Consider the following 22007-nt stretch of genomic DNA (forward strand, 5'->3'; position numbering starts at 1 on the left):
ATAGTGTAAGATAAAAATATCTTAATAGATAATATGAGAATGCTATTGGAAAGATGTAGAGAAGGCAATTGATTGCATCAAATCAAGAAAGAAATATGAAACTTGTGTAAACCAGGAAAACAAAAAAACAACAACAAAATTTTAAGGAAAGCATTGACAGTTGAATGATTCTCTCTCTCTCTCTCTCTCTCTCTGCCTCAGTCTATGTGTCTATCACTCCTCACAGTTATTTAACAAAGTATACCAGACCTTGACCAGACCTCTGGAAAATTTACATTGAGAAACATTGAGAGATGTTAAAGAATGAAATGACTGGAGGCATAGGCCATATTTATGGATTGGAACACTCAATATTATAAAGGTATTGGTTATAGTTAATTATTAAATTGCATCAAAATAAAAATTACAAGATTTTCTCAAGAGATATAAACTAATTGACCCTAGCATTCACATGAAACCCAACTAGCATAAACAATTCATAGGAGAATAAAGTTAGGAGGATTTCCATAAAAGGCAATTTTCCATAGATGTGAAGGTCTGTTTCTGGGTCTGTTTAATTCCACTGGTCTGTATGTCTATCTTTATGCTGGTGCTATGCAGTTTTGGCCTTGTGGTAAGGTAGCATTATTTGATGTTCTTTTTATACTATATCTGGGTATGGACCCCTTATCCTTCAGGGTAAATTTGATAATTGGCTTTTCCATTTCTTAAAGAGAGAGAAAAACTATATTTTCTATAAAATATTAGTAATATTTGTAGCATGAGAAAAAAACAGAGAACTAAACCATGCAACAAAACAAAAAAATGCATACAAATACTCAAAAGTGACATACACAGGAAGGTAATGCATTGGTAAATATTACTAGAACAATTGCATTAAAATATTATTTATATTAGACAATATACATTTAATTTCTCTCTCATAACCTAAACAAAATCAAAAGAAAGTGCATTAAATAAAACTGTAGCATTGATCTAGAGAAAGTGGCCAAGGTAGTTGCTGAGGACAGGGAGAAGGAGGTAGAGATGAGATATGGGGGCATTTTTGGGACTTGGAGTTGTCCTAAATGATATTGCAGGAACAGATGTTGGATATTTTATATCCTGCCATAACCCACTGAATGCACTGGGGGAGAATGTAAACTACAATGTAAACTATAATCCATGAAGTGCAGCAGTGCTCCAAAATGTTTTCACCAAATGTAACAACTGTGCCACAATATGGAAGAGGTTGTTGATGTAGGAAGAGTGGGGGTGGGTGGGTAGTGGGAACCTCTTATATTTTTTAATGTAATATTTTCTGTGATTTATGTATCTTTAAAAAAATATATTTTCTTATTAAATAAATAAAATAATTGGCAAAAACAATACTACACTCTTTTGGATGATATCTTTAGGACTTTGAATAAAGACAAAATTATTTGGAATGCAGAGGAGTAGAAGGAGGATTAACATAAGAGAGAAATTTCCACAACGTTTGTCAATAACAACCCATATTTCAATTCTCATATTGGAAATTTACTTACATTTACTTTTTAAAATATTTTAATGTTTTCTTTAATTTTTTATTTGTTAAAGATACTTAGATTAGATAAGTGCTACATTAAAAATAGGGAAACTTGTCTAGAAAAATTACATACGTATTTCAGATTTCTGCATGCTCATTGCTTTATCCTTCATTGTTATTTGCTATGTTATTGATTTTTGTATAATAATAACATCAACTTAGAACAATAAAATTTAATTACATGTTCACTTCAAGGCCACATATTCTCATTGTATACAGCTACTTACTATATCTACCGCCTATTTAAATCTCTCTTTCTCTTGTATCTAGTAGTGTGTGTGTTACACTAAGTCTGCATGAGTGTGTGTCTGTTGGTGTTTGTGATTATAGGATTTTAGAATTGATACATTTCTTCTAGGCTATTTGAAATACTATACTAATAATTAAGTGTAATATAGAGCAAATAGCTAAAAGTAACTTTAAGGAATAAAAAATGTGTGAGACAGTGTAATGATTGGGAGAAGTTGTAAACTGATGTGACTCTAAACATGCATGTTGAATCGTGGGAACATCCTCAGAGGACTCCTCATACCTGCCTTTGGGCGCCAGGCATGCATACTCATTCCAAAGAGCAGCATACGCTACCTTAAAGAGAAATGAGACAATAGACTACTGAGTGTTTTTTTTTCTTGAATGATTATTTAATATTCTTTCTAACATGGAATATATGGAGCTTTCAGATGTTCTCTCCAGTTTTTCCCTCCAGTCATTTTGCCAGTTTACATTTTCCACGAATATAATGATATGTTCACAAATGCAAAACATATCCATATCTTCTCACGATGATGAAAAATATTTTCTGTAAATGAAAAGCCTATCAGAATACCACATTTCAATAAATGTAGAGTAATAGATATTTAAATATGATGAAGGAAGATAAGGTTCAAATAAAAAGACAGAGATAATGAGAAAACAATAAATGTCTCAGAGTTTACAAATAAATGATGGTTGAAAATATTCAAATGTAGGACAGGAAATTATGATGGAGAAAATTTACAGAACTAAAGACAAAAAAGATAGCTCTGGAAAGTAGAATAAAATAGAGACAAGACAATGAAACTGATTATGATAGCCAATATCTGGTAAGAAAGAGAAAACATGAATTTGGGGATGATAATTAAAAATAAAAATTATCCCTATATTCTTGATAGACATGTTCTGTCATTTCAATTGAGGGACATAATTTTTTTTTAATTACAAACTTAATGGGAAATGTATGAGTGAGACCTGGGGAACAAAATATCAGAAATACCAAGTATCCCACTTGCCCTTTCTTGTGATACTGCATGTATGAAGTGACTATGAGAGATAAATAGTGAAAGACTATGTAACGGACTTGGCCCAGTGGTTAGGGCATCCATCTACCACATGGGAGGTCCACGGTTCAAACCCTGGCCTCCTTGACACATGTGGAGCTGGCCCATGCGTAGGGCTGATGCGTGCCAGGAGTGCCCTGCCATGCAGGGGTGTCCCCCGCGTAGGGGAACCCCATGCGCAAGGAGTGCACCCCATAAGGAGAGCCAGCCACCCAGTGCGAAAGAAAATGCAGCCTGCCCAGAAGTGGTGCTGCACACACGGAGAGCTGACACAACAAGATGACGCAACAAAAAGAAAAACAGATTCCCATACCGCTGACAACAACAGAAGCAGACAAAGAAGATTCAGCAAAGAGACACAGAGAACAGGCAACCGGGTTGGGGGGGGAGGGGAGAGAAATAAATAAATAAATAAAATCTTTAAAAAAAATAGTGAAAAACCAATGAAGAGAATAACTAGCATGACAGACACACAGTGGGTATATAATGTAACAATCCAAATCAGAAAAAGTTGATGGGAAGCTATGGGTGGAAGAAATCTAGAAAAGAAATGGAACTTAATAGAATAATATATTTAAATAAATTAGGTATTTTAAAAATAAAATAATGCATATACAAAATTTCTACAAAATACCAAAGTCTTATATAAAACATTCTATACATCATTTCAATCTGTTATCTTCTCTGAAGACATGTAGAAAAACATCACAGTATCATGTCTTGTTTGCATAAAATGTTTATATTCCTAAAATGATAATTCATAATTTAAATAACTATTGTTGAATATATTTGGAAATATATTTGTGAAGTTGATTGCATTAAATGATTTTATTTCTTCTCCAGAACCAACACAAGGTATCAGAATTAGAACTCTGTTTTCATTTCCTAGGCTTGTTTCAGCTTAAACAATTGGAATTTATTTTCTTATGATCAGAGTACAGGAAATTGTTCAACTCAAGGCATCATCAGGATAATGCTTTCTTCCCTGAGACTGAATGCTGGAGATCCTTGGCCCATCTGTCACATGGCCAGACAAACGGTGGCATCTGCTGGACTCCCCTTCTCTTCTAGGTTTCATTGATTTCAGTTGGCTGCTTCTGTAGCATTTTCTCTGTCTAAATTTCATTATGGTTATAGAGCATTCTAGTAGTAGGTTGATGATGCATCCTGAATGTGGTGGTTCGCAGAATAACTTATTTATCCTCATCAAAATTTCCTATTTACAATGAGTTCACACAGACAGTAATGTGTTAACTTTAAGAAAATGATTTTTTTCTGGGGAAATTATGGTTCTAAACCATAACAAGCTCATGAACTACTTAAAAATACATGTAAATTTTAAGTCCTAGAAAGACATTCTTAAGAGGAGGAAGAACAGATACATTTTTTTCCCCAATGGCAGTGCATTCTGCAGCATTTGGCTTAAAGAATAATAAAAAATGTATCCACATGGTACTGCCACAAATTAAGTAGTTTGGATAAAAAAAATGTAATTATATTAATTGTTGGTGAGATTGTGTAGCAACGGATATGTGGAAATATTGCTTGAGAGTATGCATAAATTGGTACAGTTGTTTTGGAAAATAATTTGATATTGTATTAGCAAGCTAAGTAATTTATGATGCAGTAACTGAAACACTTTAAGTCACTGCTAAAGACAACAAAGTTTTCCATTTAGAGCACATGTTCATTTTGTGTTGGCTATGATTTGAAGTAGGTCAATGCCCACATTATAACTTATGTTATTGAAGCAGGCTTCATATGGGATGTTACAAGTTTTCAAGGCAATGTGAAATGATGTTAAGAAAAAGTTCTCATATTTTGACTCTTAAACCCCACACTTCTTACTTTTCATCACATTTTCAGTCAAACAATCTCAAGTGAACCAGTCTATTCATGAACTAGTACTCTATTTTCTTGTCTTAAAGAGGTATAGTAGAGAGTGTCATCTCATAAGGTTCATGGATATTTTGAATAATAATACACATAAGGCTATATTTATACAATTGCATATACACATGCAATGAAACTTTATTTCCAATCGTGAGAGTGATTCTATGAAAGATGGAAGAATGTTATGAAAAGAAAGATGAACATGATAATTCCTAGGATCCTGGAGTGTTTACCTTAAGAATATTTTTATAAATATTCTTAGAAATCTAAATATTATTTAGAATATAATATATTCTTCCATATTCAGTTAACAATATATTGCTAAATTACTTTGATGAATAATAATTACCTTTAGAAATATACAGCATTCTTCAACAAAGTGATCTACTATTCATTAATAATTATTGATGTTCTTGAAGTTATTGTCAATAACTTGATTTGCAATTGGACATCACTTCTGAAATATATTGATTATAATTTCATTTAAATATTGGTTCCCTAGTAGATGCAAATTTTCATCAGAAAATACAACAAACATATAAAACTCATAAATTGAATTCATGACTTTAGCTGAAAATGTTTAAGCAAAAGACACTATTTCGTATTTAATCTTGCAAAATTCAAAATTCTTTGCATTAAACTAAAACTATCCAATATTTAATGAATACATAGCATCCTGCCAAAAATGTTTTTGTAAAGCTTTGCCCAACATTTTAAGAAAGAAGAGCCAATTTAAAAAAATTCATAGCATGAATTCAACCATTTCCATGTGCATTCCTTTAAACATATCAAGAACTATATATATATATCATTTTAATTATCATTTCCAAATATAATTTACATTATATTCATTTGAATATAAGTGGCATGAAAGCAGAAATAAACAAAGAATCCAATGCAACAGTATAAAGAGCACAGCTTCAGAAATGCCTATTACTGATAATTTAGGAATACTTACATGACAAATCTAGCAAGAGATAGTACAGTTTCAAAAATTTGTACTTTATAGTTAATGGCATTTCAACAGTTTGATAATTATATATGACAAAAAAATTCACTGCTACCTACCTCCAAACATGCACTCATAATATTGAATAAGGAACAAAAATGAAAGTAAACACCATAACGGCTTTAAAGACTAACATTGGATAATGTCTAAATAGCAGCCAAGCACAGGGGCAGGCTTCTAAGGAGCGTGTGAGTGCTCATCTTGTCATAGAGTGTTATATCATTGGATGGAGACCCATACAATGAGAGGGAAGGTGTACTCACACCCTGTGGAAACCTGTGTTCTGAAATAGAGAGAATTGTGTCTCTGGAGAGAATTGGTGGCTCCCAATGGGGGAGGACGGTCTAGTATGTCAGGCCCTCAGCAATGTTGCAAGTATCTGTGAATCTGGTCCTTCAAGTAGTGTGGATTGGATGTCACTGTGGGCCTGAGGGGAGGGGGAGGTAGGAATAGAATAGATGGAAGCAAGGTAACTGGGGGACAATGGAATTCCAAAAGATCATGCAATGATATAGGACATGTTAAATTACACCAAAAATGTATAAGTCTGTAGGCTAAAATGTAAACCATAATGTAAATCAGAATGAAACCATGTTTGATAGCTATGTTTCAATATGTATACATCAGCTGCAGCAAATATAACATGAACATGTAAGAATCATTGCTGTTGGATATATGGGAGTTCCATACATTGTATATGACTTTACTGTGATCTCAAACGTTTTTGAAGACAAAATTAAAAATTGGAAAAAAAACAGATGTAGACACTGAGGAAGAAATGAAAGAAATTGCCTTGCCACTGAACATACAGGGCAATACCTATTGCAGCAATGAAAGGTAAAATGTCAAAAGCAAAGTTTTATGATATTTTTCATTTTTAAAAACTCAATTCATTTTTACTTCATTTTAGATTTTTAAATTAAGATGCATTCTGTTTCTAATCTTTAAACCTATCACTAATATTACATTTTCCTATTAATTGAATCTGGCAATGTATTAACCTTCATTTTTGAAGAAGTTTTGGAACACAGAGGGTTCCAACTGTGGCAAGGGAGGAACTCTGGTGTGGGGTGTTATTGATGGGGGATACATGGTTGGGAGGGAGTTCTCCAGGGCATGTATATAGGAGACATAAAAATTTTTGGATATACATTGGGTGTTTTCAAAGCAGTTACACTTAAAAATGACAACTGAAGGAGTGCTGAGTTCCTAGCCAGTGGAGCTCTGTCACATTCCCCAATGGAACAACAATCCCCTCAGTGCAAGGGAAAAGACCAGTGAAGAAGGATGCTCTGATAAAGAGCCCTTGATACTGATGACTACGCTAATGAGACTGTGTGCCTGAAGTTTCAGCTAGGCCTAGAGGTGCAGGGTGCCTAAGAGGTACCTCTTGAGAGCCTCCGTGTTGCTCAAGCTAAACTCAGCATGTAAGTGCATTACCTTCCCCCACCATAGGACATGACTCTCAGGGATGAGCCTCCCTGGTGCCAAGGGATTACTACCAATCACCAACTGGTGCTGCAACTAGAAAAAGACCTTGAATAAAAGGGGGAAATAGTAAAGACAAATGAGTTTATACGGCTAAGAGTCTTCAAAAAGGAGTCGGGAGTTCATCAGAGGGGTTGTACTTGTGCATGCCTCAGCAGGATCCCAGAGACAGCCAAAGTAGATACAACCCCAAGTATTGGTGCTCCTGAGGGCTATGGAGACACACAGGTTCCACAGTCATGGTGGTTGACTCTGGAGTTCAGTGCCTTGTCAGTGTCCCTACTTTGGAATTTGTGTTCCTGAGTGTGATATAGATGGACTCAGATGTGACCTTTCTACACTTGCATCTTCTGTCACTTTTACTGAACCTCTGGTTTGTTCTGAGGCTGGTGTATGTCCAGGAGACTTGAATCTCTGGACTGGCCATGTGCCAGCTGGGCCCTTAACCTCAGCAGAGTTACAACTCCTACTCTCCAGTTTGTTGGACTTACACAAGTCAGTTAACAGAGAGATTGTAGCAGTTTGATATGGTTATGAATCCCAAAAATAGATATTGGATTATGCTTGTAATCTGTCTGTACATGGGCATGATTGAGTTATGATAAAAGGCAAAGATAAAAGGCATGGCAAAGAAAAGGGTTGAGGTTTTCTATTGTTGGAGTTTTGATGTTGGATTTTGATGCTGAAGTCTTAAATTGGAGCCCAGGGTAAAGAGATGGAGCCATTTGCCTGATAGTCTACAGCTGACCTTATGGAGGAAACAGAGGAGCTGAGCCCAGAGGAACCCAGAAAACCTGAACCAGCCATCTTTTTTTTTTTTTTAAAGATTTTATTTTTATTTATTTAATTCCCCTCCCCTCCCCCGGTTGTCTGTTTTCTGTGTCTTTTTGCTGCGTCTTGTTTCTTGTTTCTTTGTCCGCTTCTGTTGTCGTCAGCGGCACGGGAAGTGTGGGCGGCGCCATTCCTGGGCAGGCTGCTCCCTCCTTCACGCTGGGCGGCTCTCCTTATGGGTGCACTCCTTGCGCGTGGGGCTCCCCTGTGTGGGGCTCCCCTACGCGGGGGACACCCTGCGTGGTGCAGCACTCCTTGCGCGCATCAGCACTGCGCATGGGCCAGCTCCACACGGGTCAAGGAGGCCCGGGGCTTGAACCGCGGGCCTCCCATGTGGTAGACGGACGCCCTAACCACTGGGCCAAAGTCCATTTCCCTGAACCAGCCATCTTGATCCAACATGTGGAAATAGACTTTAGTGAGGAAAGTAACTTATGTTTTACAGCTTGATCACTGTAAGCTCCTACCCTTTATAAAAGCCAGCAGATTTCTGGTATTTTGCATCAGTACCCCTTTGGCTGACTAATCCAGAGGTGAAAATGGTCAACCACCACATCAGGGAAACAAGAGTGCCTACAATTTCCAAGCAGGAGGATCACATCCATCAACCATGTGGGATCTAAGCTCCCTCGCAATATAGAGGTGGAGTGGACATCACCAACCCAGGGTCCACAGGATGTAGAAATAAAATATTGATTGGAATGAACTTACTGGTATCCTACTATCGAACTTTTGTGACTAGTAATGGAAGAAACTGTAGCATTGATCTGGAGAAATGGCAACGGTCATTGCTAAGGGCAGGGAGAAGGAAGAAGAGATGAGATGTGGGGGCGTTATTGGGACTTGGAGTTGTCCTGAATGATATTGCAGGGACATTATATATCCTGACATAACCCACTGAAAGTACTGGGGAGAGTGTAAACTACAATGCAAACTATAATCCATGCAGTGCTGCAGTGCTCCAAAATGTATTCACCAAATGCAATGTTTGTGCCACACTGATGAAAGAAGCTGATGTGGAAGTAGTGGGGGTTGGGAGTGGGGTATGTTGGAACCTCATATTTTTTAATGTAACATTTTTTTGGATCTATGTATTTTAAAAAAAGACAATTTAATTAAAAAAATGAAATTAAATAAAATAAATAGCTAAGGTAAGGATATGTCATATAAGAAGTAAAACAAAATGGAAAACACTGATTATATTAGAATTGAGAATTTCTATTCCTCAAAAGATATGGAAATACTCAAAATTCTATGCAACAAAATGGGGAAATGTACCTGTCAATGGAAAATTTAAATTGATTTTAAAGAACATTAAAATTTTAAAAAAACATTTGTATAAACTAAACACATTAGAATCATTTGAAAGTGCTGACAATATAAAGTATTAATGAGAAAATTGAGCAAAGAGAACTCTCAATCACTATTGAGGTATGTATTAATTGGTGCAAACCATTTTAAGTGAAGTGTATGAATTTTGTTAAGCTATGTTATACTAGAGTGAACCACCAATGTTCATTGCAGTGAGATTTCATTATTCAAGATTCTTTTCTATTTTCTGTTGCCTATCACTCCACATTGGTAACTGCGCTGATGCAGAATAATCAAACCAAATGTCAAATAGAATAGAGAATGAGTGCATTGTCCCTATGCTTCAGGAGCAAAGCAGTGCTTCCTTAATTGCTTAGTGTTTGAGAAGCAGCTCCAGATGTGCATTTCGCACTACCCAAGATTTTGTGCCAAACTATAGAACAACCAATGACTATAGAAAAATTGCTGATCTCATGTGGGGTTTTGCTCAATCCACTAGCCCATTAGGGTATTTTGTGCTTTCTTCTCTGACAAATTTTAACTTCATATTTTCTTTTTTGTAAAAGTATGTATGGAGGTGATATTTCTAATCTTCACCACAGAGTGCAACAAAACATGAATCCATGAATGAAATATATTAATGTAAAAAAGTTGTGGCAGAAAAAGGACTTGAGGACAAGTGTAAATGTGTTCAATATAGCAGCAGTAGGATAAAAATTTCTGGGTGGATCAAGTGGATGAAATCTAACCACGATCCAGGCAACTGTATCTTTATTTAAAATTATATAGCCATATAAACAGAAAAAATAGACATGTTTAATAAACTTGGTCATGCCATATCTCTCCATCAAATATCAGTATACTTTTAGTGCAAGAATTTATATCTATATATTTATGCTTTTTATGGATGAAGACATCACCAAAATTATAGCCAATAAACACATAGTTTATGATCCTTAGTGGTAAGACCATGAAATGGTACTCATGAATTGATCTTATGCAGTTAGAAAACAACATGCAAATTGGTGCCTAGTGAGGAGTAGAAGAAACTTTAGGTAATAATATATAAGAAAACAAAACCTAGGATTTATTTTTTTATTTTTTATTTTTAAAGAAGCTTTAGATTACATAAATATTACATAAAAATATAGGGGATTCCCATATGTCCCACTGCCTCTCCCCCACACTTTCTCACATTAACAATATTCTTCATGAGTGGTATACATTTGTTAAAATTGATGATTCTATTATGAACTTATTATTCTAACACTGGGATTTCTTTCTGACAACTTACAACTCAGAAATATGAAGCCTGTTGCAGAGAGAATGATCATGAATTCTGAGACTGTGAGGCTAAGCTACAATCCTGTTATGTTGGTTTAGATTTTGTTTATCCACATAATATTTTGCCAAAAATATTCAGCCCTCCATCAGCTGTCATGTGCATGCTCAAAAATATCTGAGGTAATTCTCTTTTGAAACTGAGCCTGAGAAATTGTTGGGAAAAACCTTAGGCAGCTTTTTGAATTGAAAACTGAGTGGAAATATTCATCCATTCAAATTAATTGGATGTTAATGGGACAAAGGCAAATTGTGGCCACTCCATCCTACATATCAATAAACAAATGCTAACTAGACTTTTAACAACAAGGAATGGAGATCCTAAGCAGCTTCCCATTGCTTCTTTCATATTTTAAACTAATATCTAAAAAATACAAAGCAAATATTTTTAAATGACTGCCAAGGTACAGAGATAGTTAAGGCAAAAGTGGGAAATGTTTAACCAAAGGAAATATACTCAAAAAGAAAAAGGATGATTTTGCAGTGTATTTTACTAATCAGAAATTAAATGACAGATTTATGCATTCTAAGGTGCTACGGAAAACTATATATGTGTATATGCATTATATTAAATATTAAACATGTCATTTTGGATAATGTAAAGAGATTTGAAGATTATTTTTCATAATGTAGTATTAAAGAATAAAATGTAGAAAATATGCAAAGATAAATGATCCTCTCAATCTTGAGATATAAATTAATTTAGCAATCAAATATTAAAACAAAAAAACTAGAAAAAAAAAATCCAGGTCAGAAAACATTAAGTTTCTTGATTGACATGGCCTACTTTATGAAAGCTGCATTAATTAACACATATGCTTAGAAATAGCAGTATATTTAACACAACAAAAGGTACTCAAATTTAATCCATGTTGACATAGTATATCCTAAGTTCATTTTTTCTCACTGTCAAATAATATTCCAATGTATATATATAACATATTTTGTTTATCCATTGTTTGTTTGAAAGAACTTGGGTTGTTTCCATCTTCTAGTGATTGTGAAAAATGCTGCTATGAACATCGGTATGCAAATGTTTGTTCAAGTCCCTGCTTTCAGTTCTTCTGAATATATTCCTAGTGGCAGGATTGCTGGATTGCATGGTTATTCTATAATTAGCTTCCTGAGGAACAGCCAAACTGTCCTCCAAAGAGACTGCACCATTTTGCATTCCTACAAATAGTGAAGGAGTGTTCCTATTTCTCCACATACTCTCTGGCACCCATAGTTTTTGGTTTTCATGTTTTTGTTATTGTTGTTTTTTTAATAACGATCATTCTGTAAGGCATGAAGTGATATCTCATTGTAGTTTTGATCTTCATTTCCCTAATAGCTAGTTATGTTGAGCATCTTTTCATGGGCTTTTCGTCAATTTGTATTTATTCTTTGGAAAAATATCTGTTCAAGTCTTTTGCCCAGGTTTTGACTGGGTTGCTTATCTTTTTATCTTTAAGTTGTATGATCTCTTGTATAACATGAAGATGAAACCCTTAACATATGTGTGGTTTCTGAAAATTTTCTCCCAATGAGTAGGCTGCCTTTTTACTTTCTTAATACATTTATTTAAAGCATAAAAGTGTTGAATTCTGAGGATGTCCCATTTATCTACATTTTTAAGAATATGGAAATATACCAGAAAATATAAGTAATGTAATGTACAGACTATAATTAACAGTAATATTTTAATATTTTACAGTAATGCTAAAGAAGGTACCATATCAATGTTAAGGGTTAATAATGGGGGAGTTAAGGGGTTAGGGATTTTTCCTTTTGGAGTAATAAAAAATTCTGAAACAGACTGAGCTCATGATATAATCCTGTGGTGCAAGTGAGAATCACAGAGTGTGCAATTTGGATGTACTATACAAAGCAGGAGATGTATAACACACTGAAACTTGTGGTAAAAGCTGGACTGTGGTTAACACTGCAAATATGACCATATTCTCTCAGGAATATACAAATATACAATATTTATACAAGGTGTGAATAATAGAATTGTCTATGGAAAAATACACCAAATATAAACTAAGGAATACAGATAGCAATAATATTATGGCAATGTTTTTTCATCATTTGTAAAAAATGTTTTACAAAATGTAAAGTGTTTGTGGTGGGGTGGTATATTGGAATCCCATATAGTATGCATGGTTGTTTAGATAACTAACAACTTCTTATATTAAAAAAATAAAAGAAAAAAATTACTTTGTTTAGAATGAAGTGCAGGAAATTATCACCATGAAACAGGCAGGAGGCAACTTCTGGGGAGGGAAAAATGCCTTTGGTGAATGTTCTTTTCCATTCATGTCCCCTGTCTCACGTTCCTGGACCATAGTATCTACCTGCTACAGCAACTCATGAACCTTTGGGATTAAGAAACAGATTCTTCTGTGAGCCCTAAAGTCAAAACATGAAATAAAGTTAATAGTACAATTTTAAAATGTGCCTTCATCAATTGTAACAAATGTAAAACACCAAAGCAAGGTGTTAATAATAGGGTTGTATATGAGAGCTCTATATTTTATGCATTATTTTTCTGTAAATATACTATCTAATAAAAAAGATATATCATTATAGAGCTTCAGAAATAAATAAAATATAATTTCAAATTGTAGAGGGTAAATTAAAAGGATGAAGAAATAAAACATTGTTTTTCCAGTTGTTGGATTTTTGCTGAGGTTAAATGCAGATTAGTTGCTTAATGTTCAAACTTTTCTAGGTAAAATTTCATAGAAAAGGAAACTTTCAAGGGATTCAGTTCTGACTTATAAAATCACTAATTAATGTAACCATCAAAATGCTGGCTCAACCTGGGAGAATCAGCATAAAAAATAACCTATTCACAGATTTTAGGTATGGTTCTTATATATGTTTGGTAGGAAGTGTGTCATATAATATAAGCAATAACTGATATTCTGTATGCAAAATCCAAATTCCATTTGTTGTTACATTTTATTTTGTAGGTCAGAATAAGAGACTTCTAAGAGAAATCAAGTCACTCCAATATAATGCAGGTCACCAACAGAAGTAAGACTGACAGCAATAGATGGCACAAAGTTTTACTTGCATAGAGAAGAGACATAGAATTTCAGCTTCACTAGGGTTGTGGTTCCCCATAGGCAGGGTGTCTAAACCCATGGCGAATGTAGAGAGATAATTTAAATGCAACAGACTCATCCAGTGTTTATGTGTCCTGGTGGAGGAAACTGGCTACCACCCACATGATCACTGTGTGAGCTGAATGTCATAAAACAGGTTAGTCTAATCTCTAGATTGCCTGGTCCTACATACAATCTAGGCTCAGTATTTATTTTTGGAAAGTGCAATGTTGAATGTGTAAATATAGTCATTTAGATGAGAATATCAATTAGTTATTTGTCTTTTTGAAGATCTTTAGTTATGGTTAAGAATTCTGTTTCAAACTTCTATTTTCCCATTTGTTTTGTAAATGATAGGAAGCACTGAAGATTTATATTCCCATTTTTGGTTGTCTTGCACTGTAAATGAGGTATCTTTAATTGATTGGAGCTATTTGGGTGTATGGGCAAAAGGCATATAGGTCTTTCTCTAAGGCTGCAACTCTGGTCACAGTATCCAGATGGTGCTTGTGACTTGTGCTATATATGGAATATGTGAATACAACATGGAAACATTAGTGCAACCTATGTCTAGGGGCAAAGGCTTTATGTGGTGTAGCTGCCACACCCTTGTGGGGCCTATGCCCAGCTGCTTTGCCCCAGGTCACCACATGATGTGCCCTGGGTTCATTTACAGGACTGACATGACTGATGCCTCTTTGGCTTTTACTTCCTTTAGGGTGAGTCTTTGTGACTTGGCTCATCCTTATATCTGAGGTGGGTTTCCATGTCCCATGTGGTGGGGTCCTTGCAGGCAAATATTGCAACCTTTTAGTTACAGGCTTTGTTATGTCAGAAAATTTATTTTTGTTCTTCCTTAATTTTCCTTAACCATAGACATCAACGTGGTTGAGGAGTAGATCTCATTCCCCACTCATAAGTTGTTTCCACATTCCATGGCCTCCTATGTGGGAGCCTCTATTAGTCTAATCATTTTTTATCAGTCAGGATCTATATGGCCAGCCCATGTTAATGACCATGAGTTTGTAAATATGTAGCAGAAAGTTGAGGTTGGAGTGGACAGTACAGTCACCACACGTTGGGCAGAATAGCCTCATTTATTCTCAGTCAGTAGGTGACCATCATTGGTATGGATGGCCACAGAATTTCAATGGACTCTATTAGCCTGGATGTATATAGATGTACCTGTGAACCAAGCACTATAATTATCTGATACACATTCAAACCACAGGGCCACACTTTACCAAGGGAGAGACTGAGGCAGCTCCTGAAGACTGTTTCTTTTCTTCTGATAAGGCAACTATTTGTTTATAGAGTAGTTTGCTTTGGTCTTGGATGTGCCTTTTCTGTTTAATGATAGAGCTTTGTTGACCCTCTCCTACTTTATTTGCAGAATTAGCGAGTACCCATGAGAGAATGGGCAGTTTTAGTCTTAGTTACATCTACCATGTCAGTGGTTAAATGCTTTGTCTCCAGTAAGTCCCAATAATAGGCTAAATTTTGTCAGTTGAAGGTGGAATATATAGAGACTGTCTTGGGTAGTCTGTATATCCAAAACCTGACGGATCAGCAAACCTGTAGCAGTTACTTGTTTCCACAGCCTCCTGTCTGCATGAGTAGCAGTTGCCAGTACTTGTAGTTTTATAGAACTAGAGGGGTATATTGATCCTAGTGACAGAGCACTGCCATTGTGTGTTGCATGGCCTTTTACAACCTGCTTGTGTTGGAGGCTGCATTTACAGGTGGCTACATTGTGGTGGTCTTAACTAGAGAGGTTAAATGAATGCCCATGTGTGGCTTATGATGTGTCCATTGGCCACAAAGAACCATCAGCTCTTTAGCCTCTCCCTTTGTAGTAGGAGTTGAAAGTGACAGTAACTTCTGTTTGTCTTTGGTGGTGCTAATCGATGACACAGATAGTGAAATGTCAAAATTTATAATGCACTCAGGAGTGGGAACTACGACCACTGACACATGAAATGACCAAAAAGGCCACACCCACTAACATGTGTCCTTGCCTGTCATGTGTCAATGAGTCCACTTTAAGTCCCACTAAGTCAGTAGTATTTCATTGCCCCTGAGAAGCCCTTGGATTATTGCCACTTGGTCCTTGTATCTGTTAGACCCATTAAGTTCTAGATCCATCCCCATTTCCCTTTTACTCAATGAGGAGCATAGAGCTGCTGATCCCCAGGAAGGATCCAGGGACATTCATCCAATGCTTAGTCATTTTTAAAGGAATATTATCAGGGTACAATTATGTCAAATTTTCCTTCCTATCCAACACAGCGTTCTCAAAGTTGCAATTATCTTCTTCATTGCTCTGTTCAGGTACATTGAGGCTTATTAAAAGTTGTTTTCTCCTTACCCATCTCCAAATTTGTTCAGGGACTCAGAGGGTATTTATGCTGAATTCTAAATCCTTTCAGTACTTTGGGCTCTCTTATTCCTAATCCTTTATGGATCATACTAGGTCCTTAACCCATAAATTGTAGGGACCTCCTTTTCTCCAATAGTGTTGGTGAAATATTTCACTGGAATTCCATTGAAATTTTCTCTATTCATCTTTTCCATTAGTAACAAAAGCCACATCACTCAGTGGTGGGCCTGGCTCCATCCTTTTCTTTCCCTGCTTGCTCTTTGTTTTCACTTTACATACTCCATTTTGAGGAACCTCCAATTGCTCAGCTCTAGTGACTCCTCTCTGTGGCCTGTCACTTCCTATCATTTCTACCCCACAGTGGGACATTATGGTGGAGTTTTCTTACCACTTTCCCTGCCATCATCCCTGAAAGCAGCAAAAGTGAAAATCAGGTCTTCAATTGGGAGAGGCCTTCTTTCATGGATGTCTCCAAAGCTATCCATGAGTTTCATCCACATCGTGTCATGGAGAAGAGTACTATATCCAAGTGTCAATCATCTTGATCTTTAGGGCATTTAGAGACTCACAGTTTTCAATTAGGTTTTACTTTTTGGAATGTCTCCCACAGTTGGGACTACTACTCTCATGCAACCAGCAAACCAAACAAAAAATCTATTTTGAGTTTCTTCCTATCTCTCACCTGTTGGATGTCCTGAGTAATAGAGACAAAATATGTTATTCAGGTCAGTAATTGACTTTCCCAAACTGCCATTCTCAGTGCTAGAAAAGTTAGTCCATAGAGTCTCCTCATTGAAAAAATACAACAACCAAAATCACATGGTCCACTCCTGGCTTCTTTCAATATATGTCTTTTAATTTCCATATTTCTCTCTCTAAAACAAAACAAATTATAACAACTTGAATTTTGATAATGCCATTATTAGTTAGATGTTAAGTACAAACAGGGCTAACCTGGTGTTTACAAACAACCCAGACCAGGATGAGTTCCCTAGAATCTCCTCTAAAGTAATCTGAAACAAAGAAACTGTGTGGGCTGGCAAACTGCAAGGGAGCATGCAGGAGGCCAGGACCCAGGATATAGTTTCCCTACCTTTCCTAGAATCTACCTCCTTTATTTCTGCCCTTACCTGCTGTATTAATTCTTCACCATTAACAGATACAATGTCTACATCCCACTTGACCTCACATGACCAGTTTGATGCAAGCTACTCGTCAGCCAATCACCCCAATAGACTGGCACCTCAATGGGATGGCTGAAATGACAATCATTTAAGACATCACCATGGCATGTTGTAATTTATGGCAATCAAATTAACTACATCTATTTGCTGAGATGAAAAAGAGACACCTAAAGAGATGCCAAACCAGTCAAAAATACTTGTTGAGTGGCCAAATGAAACATGTGTGACAAACCCATTGGATGAAGCAACATTTTACTCATATAGAAAAGAGACACAGAAGTACAGCTACATGGGGAGAGATGCTTCCCCAAAACCAGCAGGTCTCAATCCTTGGTCAGTGCAGGCACATATTTTAAGTACCACATAGCTCTCAGTTTTTTGTGTGTTCTAGTGTTAGAAGCTGGCTCCCTCCCTGCCAGGGACAGATAAATGGCCAGAGTGTGTGTATATTCCATAGCATATTTTACAATGCTTCAGGCAAAATGGGAAGGGAAGTACTGGCAGTCCATGTATCTAGTAGGAGATGGTATCTTATCCTGCCAAGTGGACACACATAATCCTGGGCACAGGAGGTAATTGTGGGCCAGAAAGAAAGCCAACTGTCCATGGTAAGAGTGTGTCCTGTCATAAACTTCCCTCAGGTATTACTTATTCTTAGTAATTCAGAAAGATTGAATGAATTGAGCATGGCATTCACCTTAAAAGCCATATCACATAGATGCAGGAAAGCATCCAAAGTATGCCCTAATTTAAGGGACAGGTATTTATTTATTTATTTATTTATTTTCTTCTTTATTTTCTTTTAAATGTTACATTCAAAAAACATGAGGTCCCCATATATCCCCCACCCCGCTTACACCACCCCTCCCACATCAACAAACTCTTCCATCATTGTGACACATACACTGCACCCGGCAAATACATTCTGGAGAACCACTGCAGCACATGGACAGTGGTCCCCATTGTAGTCCACACTCTCCCCCAGTCCACCCAGTGGGCCATGACAGGACACACACAAAGTCCAGCATCCGTCCCTGCAGCACCAACTAAGACAACTCCAAATCCTGAAAATGTCCCCACAACACATCTCTTCCTTCCTCTCCCGACCATCAGCAGCCACCGTGGCCACCCCCCCGCCACATCACCACCACAACCCCTTCCCTTACTAATCACAATATTAGGGACAGGTATTTAGATCCACTTTTCAATAAGGAGAGCAGCTTCTGCATGGATCCAGTTTTCTAACCTTCTTGTGTCCTTATTCTGCAGTTTTCCTAGTTTTAAACACTTATAGCTTGGTACAGATATTTGTATAAATGTCAATACAAAAATACAATTTGTATTAAATATTCTAATTCAAAACACTCATTGCTCTTTTACAAGTTGGCTATATCCAAAATCTTGAAATTATCTGAAAAATATAGGCATCAGTTAGGGCACTCATCCATGATCTTCTCCATGTATCATCATTTACTTTCAGTTACAAACCATTTGACAAATTGTACAAAGCATTTTAACAATGTGGAAAACATTTTATAGAAGAATGTCTGAATTACACATTATTATAAACTTGAAAAACTAGGACACAAATTTATAGCTCATTATCAAATATGTAATAAAACAAAAGGAATTATGTTAAACAAACCTTGATATTTAACAAGAATAGATTCTGTTTAAGAACATATATGAATATGAATTGTTGGAGATTTGGACCTGAAGGTATCAGGAATGAAAGAAAGAGAAAAGGGAGAGTGAAAGAAAGAGAAAGAAAGAAAGAAAGAAAGAAAGAAAGAAAGAAAGAAAGAAAGAAAGAAAGAAAGAAAGAAAGAAAGAAAGAAAGAAAGAAAGAAAGAAAGAAAGAAAGAAAGAAAGAAAGAGGAAGAAGAAGAGAGCTGGATTCAGGGGGTCTGTGAATAGAGCCTTATCAGACAATTTTATTGCTCACAAGGGGCTTTATATATACCCCAGTCCAAGTGTGCAGAAGCAGCAATATGCAGTTAACCATCAACATTACTCATAGCCTAAGGAATTAAAAAAATCTTATGTCAAGGTACAAAGTTTAACTGCTCTATTTACTACACAAATGTTATCTGCTCATCTTTTCTTTCACCCTTTCACAGCTTTAAGGTATTTGCCGGGAACTCTTAATTGCCACATTTCTTAGGTTGCAAGCATAGTCATGGAAACATCAAATTTTCCTTGCAAGATCACTGTGCCTCAGTTTCCAACAATGAATTATATTTTTAACTGTTTTACTTAAAAGTTTTAATTAAAATACCTTTTTTTGTTTGGAGCTCAAAAGATCTGTGAAACATTCGGCCAAGTGCATTATTAATCTCTCTATTGCGCAGGCTATAGATGATGGGGTTTATAAGTGGGGGCACCATGGAGTAGAACATGGCCATGAGAAGATTACTGAGCGATGCTTCATTTGCAGTGGAAGCAAAGACAGCAGTCAGCAATGAAATCAAAAACAAAGCGAGAATTGACAACTGTTGGGTACAGGTGGATAAGGCTTTGTTACGGGCTTCCACAGAATGCATCCTAAGCACCATTGAAAAAATATCAATATAAGACTTAAATAAAATAACAGAACATAGTAAGACAACACAAGCACTTACAGGTAAGGCTATGGACTCAGAAAATCGAACATCTGAAGAAGCGATCCTCAAAATTTGAGACACATCACAGAAATATTGATGGATCACATTAGTCTCTGTGAAGGGAAGCCTGAACATGATGCCTGTGTGGACAGCAGAATATACCAACCCAGCTGCCCATGAGCCACCAGCTGCCTGTGTGCACACACGTGGGGTGATAATGAGTCCATAGTGCAGAGGGTGGCAAATGGCAACATAGCGATCGTAGGACATCACCACAAGGAAGGCCAGTTCTGTAGCTACAAACATGATAAACAGGTAAATCTGGAAGGCACATGCTAGGAGAGAAATTGTCTTATTTCCTGTCAGAGAATTAATGGTCATTTTTGGAAGAGTAACTGAAATTAAGCAAATATCTATGAATGACAAATTCCCAATAAAGAAATACATTGGAGAGTGTAGATGTATGTTAATTACAATGACCATAATAGTTAAAAGATTCCCAGTCAGGGCTCCAAGATAAATCACTAAGAACATCAGACCTTGAAAGACTTGGAACTCCCGGGAAGTTGAGATATCCATGAGGAGGAATTCTGTGAAGACGGTGAGGTTGTCCATGTTTTCTAATATGTCACAGTCTCCCTGTACACAAAAATAATATGATGAAATATGCTGTAAACTAAGTGGAGGAAACCCACATTAGTCATGAATAAAGTCTCACCATTGGTAATAATATTTGTATTTTCATCAGGAATTCATTTTAAAGGTAATGGGAAAAAGACTATTTGAAATCAATGAATGCCATATTTCTGTTTTTACTTTTTTCTTATCTATTCCAATAAAATAATTTTAACATGCATATAATCAGAGAATCTAAGTTCATTATATGATTTAAAATAAAATAAAAACCCATAAACATTTCAGTTTCCTGGGTCAAATTTTTCTATTTCAGTAAAATATCTTTAAAACACTTCTTGGACACATGAGTATTTTCTTATTTTCTTCCTTAGTTATGGTCATCCCAAATATGCTCTCTAAGAAAGCCTCTGTATCACCCCATTTTTTTGTAAAGTCTACAGTTATTATTGATGTTGTTTATGTACCACCTGACTAGGATGATTGCTAATATATATCTTTGAATGGGCAGCTGGCATGGAAAATGTTCTTATAACAAAGTAAATTAATGATTCAAAGTTAATCTATGATACTTGGGATGATACAGACAAAGGAGACCAAATAGATTGTCTCACCAGTATTTCATTTCAGTTGTAAAGCAAGACATCCATTTGAGCCCTTTCTTACAATCCAAAAAAATATTTTATTTGATTCTGATAACTTACTTCATTTTCCTTTTGCAAATTGTACCACATTTCCCTTGTTCTCTGTCTCTCTATTTTACCTTTTCACCTTCACACAGTGTCTAAGAAAATCATCCCACCTGATATTACTCCTCTGTGACGAACCCTTCCTGCAATTAGACATGAATTTTAATATTTGAAGAAGGAAATAATACTGCCTAGATTACCTGCATCCTCCTTTTCTAAATTTTACTGAATTACTCTTATTCAAAAAACTTTATATCCACAAATATTTAACTTCAGCTTATCTTGAAGAATTCCAACTCAAAAACAAATCATTTCAGTCTTAATTATACTTTCAACCCTAAAACTAATTATATTGAGTTGTATAATTTCAGATCTATTAAAGTTTTATGTGTGGTAAATTTAGAATAGAGGATTAATAAGTATAAAAATGTTCAAATTAATATTTTATCAGTATATTATTTATGTATTTGATTTGCGATTAAGAATAGTACACATTTTGGCTAATATGTGGATAACAATCCTATTATTTTTATTCATGCTCATTGAATAAACACATAAAATTCAGTATTATTGAAAAATATCTCATCCAAATTGTTTTCTATAAAAGCTTTCTACTATGTTGTCTGTCCTACCTACATATTTATCAATAGGAAAAGTCCTTTAAACT

At 35.8% G+C, this 22007-nt stretch overlaps 1 pseudogene; it reads right to left on the reverse strand.

Moving 5' to 3' along the window:
* The window catches only part of LOC101411101 (G2/mitotic-specific cyclin-B1 pseudogene), a 33186-nt pseudogene extending 12553 nt beyond the window's left edge, over positions 1–20633 (reverse strand).
* Positions 20634–22007: the final 1374 nt, after the last annotated feature.

The sequence above is a fragment of the Dasypus novemcinctus genome, chromosome 22 (assembly GCF_030445035.2).
Source record: "Dasypus novemcinctus isolate mDasNov1 chromosome 22, mDasNov1.1.hap2, whole genome shotgun sequence".
Classification (NCBI taxonomy): domain Eukaryota; kingdom Metazoa; phylum Chordata; class Mammalia; order Cingulata; family Dasypodidae; genus Dasypus; species Dasypus novemcinctus.